Raw genomic sequence first — 11,719 nt, 5'->3', positions numbered from 1 at the left:
TTAGTTTAGGCAGGCATCAAGATCGGCGCAGGCTTGGAGGGCCGAATGGCCTGTTCCTGTGCTGTACTGTTCTTTGTTCTTTGTTCAAATACAATTTCCCTCTTTAACTGTGTTCCCACATTGAACAATGATTGGAACATACCATTTCTCCTTTGTTTGTCTGTTGTCTTTTCTTGGGTACTCCATGTATCAAAACTCAAAGTTTAATATTGCTGCAGTGCTTTTGATTTATCATCAGGTTTTGCTAATAGCACCACTCCTGTAACTGACCATAAAGGCTTTACCTTTATCCTCTGCACAATTTAAGATACAAAACTATTCATTTTAGGGGAAGGTGATTTTATTTGAGGGACAAATAATTAATATAGGCCATAGTTAATGATTCCAGGGTCAAAGAACTTCAGTTATGAAGATAGGTGGGAGAAGGCTGAGAGGTGATTTAATAGTGATATTCAAAATCATGAGAGGTCTGGACAGAGTAGATAAAGAGAAACAGTTCCCACTCTTGAAAAGATCGAGAATGAAAGGGCACAGATTTAAAATATTTGGTAAGAGAAGCAAAAGTAACGAGGAAAAACTTTTTCATGCAGCGAGTGATTAAGATGCATTGCCTGCGAGTGTGGTGGAGTAAGGTTCAATTGAATCATTCAAAAGGGAACTAGACTGTTATGAAAAGAAAGAGTGTGCAGTGTAGGCCTGCTCGGGTCTCCAAAGGAGCCCCAACCCGAGCCCGACAGAACCCAATCCGACCCCGAGCCTGAACCGGCCCGGGTCCTGCCATTTTTTTCCCCGCGCCTGACCCAACCATCAGTTAATCTACCTTTTTCACTTTGTTCCTTAGCTGCACAAGCTTAAAATAACCGTAACAAAACCACCTTTAAAGTCCAAGAAGTATATTAACATTAGAGTCACTTACCTGAGGTGGTGATAGAGCGTGTCCGATCCGAACCTGACACATTTCGTTGGGTCCCATCAGGTTTGGGTTGGCTAGCAGGCCTTTAGTGTGCAGGATTATGGGGAGAAGGTGGGGGAATGGAACTGAGGGAATTGCACTTCCAGAGAGCCAGTGCAGACACGATGGGCTGAATGGCCTCCTTCTGCACTGTAACAATTCTGTGATTGTCGTCCATTGTTAAACTTGGCATTGGGTATTTGTGTAGTGTGTATGCTAAATAAATATGTACTGTAATAGACGATTAAAGATTATAATTGGACATGTTAATCTATTAATTGATTTAAAAATTGTTATCCCATTCCAGTCAGTCTTATTAATTTTTTTAAGTGGTGTTGTGATGCAATTTAAACATATCCAACAAACCTGTCCGATGAAATGCATGAAGGAATTTTAGTGTCAGATTCCATTCTGTTGTTCCTTAGTACTGGGCCCAGGAAAGCAGAAGAATGATTCCCCCCCCCCCCCCCCCCCCCACCTTTTTAATCTGTGTGTAATCCTTTAATTTAAAAACAAGTTGATTTGAATGAACTCTTGAGGAATACTGGTAGAGAAAACAGTAATAGATCTTTACTGCTGCTCCAACTCTTGCTGCCATGTGTGTACAAAGGTTAGCCCCAGCAAAAAATTGTATGTTGAGGCTTCGTTCAAATCTAATCAAGAGAAATGACAGAATTATGCAGGGTGGAATAAATAGCAGGAAAGCTTTTAATAGCCGTCTAATCAACTAAGACTTGCAGGGCGAGTCAACTCTCTGCGAGCACTGCCAGTCACCACTGTCCTAAACCTTTATGCCACAGGGACTTTCCAGATACCAGCTAGTACATCATGGAAGCCCTGTTTTTATTAAACAATTGTCCCTTTATTTCTTAGACAATGAAAGAACAACACATTGTAAGATTTATTAAAAGTGAATTAATTTTATCTAGTGCTGTGCTAGAAATGTATGTATTTAATATGTTTTTCTGCAGCGTTTGTTCCCGATTTCTTCTGAACTTTCCCTTGTTGGTTATCATTATACTTGGCACTACGTGCTCCCAGGTGAGAGAGCAGTGAGCAAACTGGTGGATGCAGAAGCCCCACTGTGTTCAATCCTGATTGACCAGGTGTGGACTCAAATTTATTCCAAAATAGCATATACTGCCACTTATGTAGGACTACTTGCTGGCACAGAATTGCTACTGGCATGCACCTGCTGCTCACTACTATTCCACTGATGCCACTAGTGTAGGGCATTTCTTTACCCTTCACTTCTCTGTGTAAGCATAGAATAGCAGGTATCATCTATGCGGGTTCAGCATCTCTCCGTCGTGGTTGCTTGTAGCTGTCATTTAAGTGGGTTGAAGTCAACCCAGACTGGCTCTGAGAAGTTTGGACTCCGACACCTCCCTGTCTGCAGTGGGAGCTTTCATAATAAATACTTCTGTGGCCTCCAGAATTGAGATCTCCACTGCAAATGCCATTGGTGTTGCTACAGAGATGGATAAATTCAGCCGCATATGGCTGAACAAGGATTATCTACAATATTTATTCTAATATTACTATAGTAATATTACCATAAAGACAGGGCTAAATTGTGGCGAGTCGAAGAGACTTAGTAGTTGGCAGGAAAAAAGACAGAGGCGCAAGGGGACAGCCCCGACAAACAAATTTCTCTGCAGCACCTGTGGAAGAGCCTGTCACTCCAGAATTGGCCTTTATAGCCACTCCAGGCGCTGCTTCACAAACCACTGACCACCTCCAGGCGCGTATCCATTGTCTCTCGAGATAAGGAGGCCCAAAAGAAAAATAAGAAAGAAAAAGAATAATCCAAACTAAGAAGTTGCAATCAATTTTGTTTGTGACCTATTATTTTCAAATACTTGATAATGTAGATTATGCTCTACAGATTTATTAGCCAGAAAAATTCTCTAACCACTCAGCATTATGTAGCTGCTTCCTCTCCATTTGAGTTAAGTTTGAATAAATGAAATAGTCACCTAGAAGCATTTCTATACTGTAATTAGTAGGAAGATGTATCCAAGTCCTTCACAGGATCGTTACCAGACAAAATTTGACATTGAGCCATATGAGATGTGACCAAGACAGGTGACCAAAAGCTTGGTCAAAGAGAGAGGTTTTAAGAAGCGTTTTGAAGGCGAAGAGAGAGGCAGAGAGGTTTCGAGATGGAATTCTAGAGCTTAGGGCCAAGGGAGTCAAGGGGACAGCTGTCGATGGTGGAGCAATTAAAATCTGAGATGCTCAGGAGGCCAGAATTGGAGGAGTGCAGAGATCTAGGAGGGCTATAGGGCCAGAGGATGTAAAGAGATAGATAGGGGTGAGACAATGGATGGATTTGAAGACAAGGATGAGAAATTTAAAATTGAGGCATTGCTGGACCTGAAGCCAATGTAGGTCAGCGAACACAGGGGTGATGGGTGAATGGGACTTGGGTGCCAGTTAGGATATGGACAGAATGGGGAGTGGGAAGGGGGGTGGGGGGGCCTAAAATGGAGCGGAAGGCTCGGGGGCCCTTCCCAACCCGCCTCTGCCGCCACTTTATGCAGGGCGGCTAAAATTGGCCTGCCTGCCCCAGGCCAATCAAGGTCCTTAAGTGGTCACATAATGACCACTGAAGTGCCTCTCCCCGCCTCCATGGGGATTTTACCCATGGCTGGTCGGGCGGCCAGGCCCAAGAAAAGCTGCCTATCAAATGCAGGCGGCTCTCCGACTTCCTGGTGGGGGGGGCCTCAGGAGCGGGCACCCTGTGCCTGATGGAGGGCTGTCCTGATGCCCCAACCACCCCCAACATCCAACAAAACCCGCCCCGGTCCCCACAATCGACACCCGTGCCTCGACGAAGCCCGACCGATCACCCCGGCCAGGCACCAAAAACTTACCTGCGTTCCAGGGTTCCCTGACATCACCTTAGCAAAGCTGGGTGCAGTCCCAGCAGTGGCCACTGCTCCAGGTGGTGCTGCTGGGACTAAGAGCTGCCAGCCCACTGATTGGCCGGCAGCTCTACTCGGCGGGACTTCCTATCTCAAGTGGGTGGAAGTCCCGCCTCAGAGCAATTAAAGCCCGAGGCCCCGCAAAATATGGGTCGGATCCCCAGGGCAGGCAGAAGCGGGTTTGCCACCGACTTTTCAGTTGGTGGATGGCTCCTGTCCGCCTAGGGTAAAATCCCAGCCTAAGAGTCTGTTGAAGGGAACAGCTACAGGTTTCTATAGGGAGGGGCAGATCGCATGAATGAGGAGTATTCATATATTATCTGTAAATGTAGTATGCTGTTATAGGAAGTATAAACCAATTCCAAAAATGCAATTATTTCTCAGTGGTGTAAACAGAGCTTTCAATGGGTTCTACTGGTTTCCATGCCAGCTGTGCTTCAATTGGTAGCACTCTAGCCTTCAAGTCCGAAGGTTGTGAATTCAGCTCAAAAATCAAGCCTGACTCTCCAGTGTAGAACTGAGGGAGTGCTGCACTGCCAGAGGTGTCGTCATTTGGAGGAGGTGTTAAACCATGGCTCCATCTACCCAAAAGATCCCATGGCAGTATTTCAAAGAAAAGCTGGGGAGTTCTAACTGGTGTCCTGGCCAATATCTATCCCTCATTCAACATCCCAAAAATAGACTATCTGGTCATTAATCACATTCCTGTTTGTGGGATTGTGCTGTGTGCAAATTGGCATTAAAATAGTGACTACACGTCAAAAGTACTCCATCGGCTGTGAAATGCCTTGGGACATTCTATGGTTGTGAAGGGCACTAAATAAATGCATGTCTCTTTTTCTGTGGAAAGTCCTCTAATAAAAGAATTCTGGGTGAAGCTCAGCACATTTTTTCACTTTACAATTCAGCACATGAAGTCATCTTTACCAATGTTCTACTGGATGTTCTTTGCCCGCAGTGAATATATGGAATGAAGTCCCAGATATAGCAGAAGTGAAAACACAAAAAACTCTTTTAAGGACCAATTGGATGCTGTAATGGAGAACTTTGGGGCCATTCTAAATGGATGAACTAATAGCCAAATGCCCTTCCTCATCTATAATTATCTTGTGAAAAGTAAACAACTAAATAAAACCAAAAAGGGCATTGGACTACTTTATACTAAAGGCTCAAAGTAACTTTTGACATCCTACTTTATCCTATTCTTCTGGCTTCTTGACATTTATCTGTACAGTATTTTTTCCCTCAGATCTTTCTTGCCCAGATGTATTCCCACCTGCCTTCAGTATCCTGATCTTACTCTGCCGATTCTGTTACTCTGCCAATTATAATCATTTGAATTTGTTCTCTTTTCGCCAACATACCAGAGGCAAATAATTGGGAGCTCAGTTCTATTGCAATTTAATTTGCCCTTTATCTTTTATATTTCCATTTTATTTCAAAATCTCACTTCTTATAAATTATTTTTCATTAATGGTTGAAATTGTCTAGATGCTGGGATTGTGTTTGGCCATCAAGAATGTCAGGAGTCACAGAACACTTGCGATAATATCACAAAACAGGATGCATTTAACTCTTGAGTTTTAAAAAAAACACAAGAACGGAAAGGAGGCTTTTATTATTTGTGTGAAAGTGGAGTACATTTCTTCTCCAGTGACAAACCACTACTCAATCCTGGTTTTGCAAATAATCTTGTCTCATTGTTGCAAGACACTTACTTTGCTGATGGGAATATGAACTGATGGGATTGTTAGATTTCTCAATCCCTGTAGGGGGTGTAAGTGTAACCAGGGACCATCAATGGAATAATAGTGGAAGATTATATTAACAAAGGGTCAATGGTGTATTTAAAGAAGTAATAAACAGTTATAAACTGTTCAAATCTCACTGATAACTAGAGTAACTAAGAAACTATGACACAGGTTTGTGCTGATTAACTCATTGATAGACTGGGATTCTTATCTTTGGCCTCCTTATCTCAAGAGACAATGGGTAAGCGCCTGGAGGTGGTCAGTGGTTTGTGGAGCAGCGCCTGGAGTGGCTATAAAGGCCAATTCTAGAGTGACAGTCTCTTCCACAGGTGCTGCAGAAAAATTTGTTTGTCGGGGCTGTTACACAGTTGGCTCTCCCCTTGCGCCTCTGTCTTTTTTCCTGCCAACTACTAAGTCTCTTTGACTCGCCACACTTTAGCCCTGCCTTTATGGCTGCCCGCCAGCTCTGGCGAATGTTGGCAACTGACTCCCACGACTTGTGATCAATGTCACAGGATTTCATGTTACATTTGCAGACGTCTTTAAAGCGGCGACATGGACGGCCGGTGGGTCTGATACCAGTGGCGAGCTCGCTGTACAATGTGTCTTTGGGGATCCTGCCATCTTCCATGCGGCTCACATGGCCAAGCCATCTCAAACGCCGCTGACTCAGTAGTGTGTATAAGCTGGGGATGTTGGCCGCCTCGAGGACTTCTGTGTTGGAGATACGGTCCTGCCACCTGATGCCAAGTATTCTCCGGAGGCAGCGAAGATGGAATGAATTGAGACGCCGCTCTTGGCTGACATACGTTGTCCAGGCCTCGCTGCCATAGAGCAAGGTACTGAGGACACAGGCTTGATACATTCGGATTTTGTGTTCCCTGTCAGTGAGCCATTTTCCCACTCTCTTGGTCAGTCTGGACATAGCAGTGGAAGCCTTTCCCATGCGCTTGTTGATTTCTGCATCTAGAGACAGGTTACTGGTGATAGTTGAGCCCAGGTAGGTGAACTCTTGAACCACTTCCAGAGCGTGGTCGCCAATATTGATGGATTGAGCATTTCTGACGTCCTGCCCCATAATATTCGTTTTCTTGAGGCTGATGGTTAGGCCAAATTCATTGCAGGCAGCCGCAAACCTGTCGATGAGACTCTGCAGACACTCTTCAGTGTGAGATGGTAAAGCAGCATCGTCAGCAAAGAGGAGTTCCCTGATGAGGACTTTCCGTACTTTGGACTTCGCTCTTAGACGGGCAAGGTTGAACAACCTGCCCCCTGATCTTGTGTGGAGGAAAATTCCTTCTTCAGAGGACTTGAACGCATGTGAAAGCAGCAGGGAGAAGAAAATCCCAAAAAGTGTGGGTGCGAGAACACAGCCCTGTTTCACGCCACTCAGGATAGGAAAGGGCTCTGATGAGGAGCCACCATGTTGAATTGTGCCTTTCATATTGTCATGGAATGAGGTGATGATACTTAGTAGCTTTGGTGGGCATCCAATCTTTTCTAGTAGTCTGAAGAGACCACGTCTGCTGACGAGGTCAAAGGCTTTGGTGAGATCAATGAAAACAATGTAGAGGGGCATCTGTTGTTCGCGGCATTTCTCCTGTATCTGACGAAGGGAGAACAGCATGTCAACGGTCGATCTCTCTGCACGAAAGCCACACTGTGCCTCAGGGTAGACGCACTCGGCCAGCTTCTGGAGCCTGTTCAGAGCGACTCCAGCAAAGACTTTCCCCACTATGCTGAGCAGGGAGATTCCACGGTAGTTGTTGCAGTCACCGCGGTCACCTTTGTTTTTATAGAGTGTGATGATATTGGCATCGCGCATGTCCTGAGGTACTGCTCTCTCGTCCCAGCACAGGCATAGCAGTTCGTAGAGTGCTGAGAGTACAGCAGGCTTGGCACTCTTGATTATTTCAGGGGTAATGCTGTCCTTCTCAGGGGCTTTTCCGCTGGCTAGAGAATCAATGGCATCACTGAGTTCCGATTTGGTTGGCTGTATGTCCAGCTCATCCATGACTGGTAGAGACTGGGCTGCATTGATGGCAGTCTCAGTGACAACATTCTCCCTGGAGTGCAGTTCTAGGTAGTGCTCAACCCAGCGGTCCATTTGTTTGCATTGGTCAGTGATCATTTCCCCTGATTTAGATTCGAGGGGGCGATCTTCTTGATGGTTGGCCCAAAAGCTCTCTTAATGCCATCATACATTCCTCTGATGTTTCCGGTGTCTGAGGCCAGCTGGATATGACTGCATAGGTGTTGCCAGTAGTCGTTTGCACGGCGCCTGGCTGTTCTTTGTGCAGTGCTTCTGGCTGCTTTAAGTGCTGCGGATGTTAACTCACTGGGGGCTTTGATTACACTAGGAAAAAAGAGTAATTTGGCCAGTATTCTCATAGAGTTATAGTCATTTACAGCACAGAAATAAACCATTTGGCTCATTGAGCCCATGCCGGCTCTCCACGGAGCTTTCCCGGCAGTCCAACTCCCTGCTCAATCTCCGTAGCCCTGAAACTTTATTTCCTTCAAGTGGCCATCCGATTTTTGCACAGTTTATTTTTTAAAATATTTAGTTAGGCCCTTACCCTTTCTTTTTCTTGTTAGTTTTCCCCTTCCTACTTTTCAGAAGACATTGGCTGCTTGCTGGGGTTCAGTTCCATAAATACCAGCCATTCTTCACCACCTTAGGTGTCCATTATTTGTGTCCAACACCAGACAATGAATGTCAGCTAGGTACTCCACCCCAGTGTGCATCACAGCTTCCTCTGATCCTCCCTCTATGTGCACTTCCAGGTGAAGTTGCTGGAGAACTATGAGAGAGGGAACATGACCCATGTACGGGTCCTGTGGCAAAGTGCAGGGAGCCTAAAGCTAGCTCACCTAAGTTGCAATCAAAGCTGATCTCTAGGGCTCTGGCAATCAGTGGATAACCTTGCTGAGCCATTGTGAGGTTTTTAATGCCTTTTATTTTTTTCTTTCTTCTTTCCCTTATGCGTTATCCCTTTCCCTCCCATCAATCCCTTTCTTTTCAAATCTTGTGCTAGTATTGGTTCCACTTGTGCTGGCTCTTTCTAAGTGGCCATTCCTCACATGTAAGCTTAGATAGGGAATTTGAAAGGGGGTGGGAGGAGAGAGGAGGAGAATATTCACCGGAATATATGCACTTCCATCAGGAATCACCAGATGGAAACCAGGAACATAATCTCCAGCTGATTAATTTTCCCCCATCTGCAATCTAGCGTTACAGTGGAAAACCAATAAGTCAGGATTGAGCGGGGATCAAATGTGGGCATTTCCTTATCTTTATAGTTCAGTATTGCATTACATAATGTGTTTACCCACTGAGTCATCAGGTAGTACAATCTTTCATTTTGCTCATCACCAAATAGATCTCACTGCCCTTGTGATCATCAGATAACTATGGATCAGGGCTCTCATTTCTCACATTCCAGCTCTTTCACCCGATAAGAATTTACAGCAGCAACAACAATTGACATTCGTATAGAACTTTTAACATAGAAAACATCCTTTTCAGGGAAATAATAAGAGGAACTGTTACCATGTTTATGGAAAGAGATTGGAAGAGGTAAGTGAAGGCTTGGGCAAAATGATTGGCATTGAGGTTTTGAAAGGAGACTAGAGCAGAACATAGGTAGAGGGTTTACGGAGTGTGTACGAGAGAGTGGGCCAAAAGTGATGTCACAGCTCTGCCATTCATGTAGAATTGTAGCATCATCCAGTACCAGTTATGCTTGTGCTGGCTCTCTGAAAGAGCTGTCCAATTGAGTCGCATAGGTTAGCTTCCCCACCCCATGACCCTACAAATTAGTCCTGTTCAAGTTCAGTCCAACTGTGTTTTAAAATTTCCCGTGGAACCTGCTTCCAGCATTCCAGATCTTAATCACACTCAGCGGGGTAAAAAAAATCTTTTCACTTCCCTTTTAGTTCTGTTGTCAGTTAGTTTAAATCAACAACTTTTTAAATTTTGTTCGTGGGATGTGGGTGTCGCTGGCAAGGCCAGCATTTATTGCCATTGATAATTGCCCTTGTGAGAAAGTGGTGAACTGCCTTCTTTTATGATTGGTTTGCCAGGCCATCTCAAAGGGCAATTAAAGGTCAACCACTGTGCTGTGGATCTGGAGTCACAATAGGCCAGACCAAGTAAGGCTGGCAGATTTCCTTCCATAAAGGACATTAGTGAATCAGGTGGGTTTTTACAACATTCTGGTAGTTTCATGGTCACCATTACCGATATTAGCTTTTTAATTTCAGATTTATTTAATTAATTGGTATCAATGGATTGATCAGATTTGCAGAAAAGATGCCATACTCTTTTGGTTGACCAATCATCGGCCTGTGGCAATGGGAAAGGGCTGATGCTGATCTCTTCACATGATACTTCTTTCAAGGTTCGAGTCAGTAGATTTGGGCTGCTGTATAGCCACTGGTCTGTGCTCAGGCCCATTATCTCCTTCTGCGTTTGGCCTCATGTTTATAATTCTGAGGCCTAATTGGCAGTAGAGACAGTCCTTTATCTTGTGGCCACTGGACAACTTGTTAGTGTGGCCATGGTTATAGCTGTGTTAGCAATTTCGCATTTTGTTATATGAACAGAAAATGCTGGAAATACACTGCAGGTCTGGCAGCATCTATGGAGAGAGAAACAGAGTTAATGCTTTAGGTCTGCTTCCTTTTACCAGAACTAGCAAAGGTTAGAAATGCAACAGGCTTTGAGCAAGTGAAAGAGTCGGGGAGGGGGGGGTAGTGGGGGGAGAAGAACAAAAGGGAAGGCCTGTGATAGGGCGGAGGGCAGGAGAGATTAAATAACAAAGATGTCATGGAATAAAAGGCAAAGGGTGTAGTAATAGCTGTAGTAAAAGACAAAACAATAGACCAGACAGAGTGTTAATGGCAATGGTGCACTTTTATCGTAATCTAATTATATAATACAGATAGCTTTCAAACAACATTGGCCACTCAGCTATCTGCCCTCAAACTGGTTAGTAAATGCAGTTACTGATCTTTCACATATTTGTAAAACTTGTCCTTTGATCCAATTCACAGCAAATAAATTGGTTAATGGCTGTTTTTAACATGGTCATTGAAGCTTTATAAATTTTTACTATATCTTCCCCCACAGTTTTTTTAAAGCTACAAATACAACATGGATTTTGTTATGTAATTGTAGACAGTTCATCATAGATTAAGGTTTATTAAAGCTATTATTACATTGTATTTACTAACTATTTTATATTGGTCAGCAGCATCCTGTTTTTGCCAATATCACTCAGCCCCATTACACCATACTTCTGTATTCATGAGGAATTTGCACTGCTGACTTCTGGACATTCCTTGGATTTTCTTGTATATTTTCCCCCTCAATACAAGTTCTGGAACAATGTGATTCCAAATGGATAACAGCGGAATTATGACATTTATATAGAAGTAAAAGCTGAGCAACTTTCAACATGTCACTGAGCTTGTGTTCCGAGTGAAAGAAATGCATGGCAGAGTGTAGAAATTGAGCCATTACCTAAGTGACTTTTGCTATTTTAAAATGAATTTACCTAACACAAGCCTTTAAACTTGTGTTTCAAAATAACCTAGCTACTAAGGCATGGGGGAGAGAGACAGACAGAGAGAGGGAGAGAGAGAGGGGGGGACAGAGAGAGAAAGGGGTGTCCAACCTTATTGTGTGGGGGGCCACATTACAATTTATGTCTTACAATAAGGGGTTGCTGAGACAATTTTGGAAAGATAAAGGCATTAAAAATGTATCTTACCATTAATCAAAACAACAACAAATGTGCACTTTTGTGAAGAAGCTTTAAAGGAGAAGACTAATTTATTGACTTACTTTCTCATCATTATGTTGGACACTGATTTAGTGAGACACTTGGCATTTTTCTTGCTTGCACAAGTAGTCAACGTCTATCCGTACACTTCTTGTAGCGATGCGGAGTATTCCGGATAGATGTTCATCTGTCAGGATGATCTTGATTGCTCTCTCTCCCTCTCTCTCTCTCTCTCTCTCTCTGTCTCTCTCTCTCTCCCTCCCTCTCTGTGTTCCCCCCTTTGTGACCCACCTCTCT

This window comes from Heterodontus francisci, chromosome 31 (assembly GCF_036365525.1).
Source record: "Heterodontus francisci isolate sHetFra1 chromosome 31, sHetFra1.hap1, whole genome shotgun sequence".
NCBI classification, from domain to species: domain Eukaryota; kingdom Metazoa; phylum Chordata; class Chondrichthyes; order Heterodontiformes; family Heterodontidae; genus Heterodontus; species Heterodontus francisci.
The sequence above is the reverse complement of the archived record's forward strand: the minus strand, read 5'-3'. Positions refer to the sequence as shown.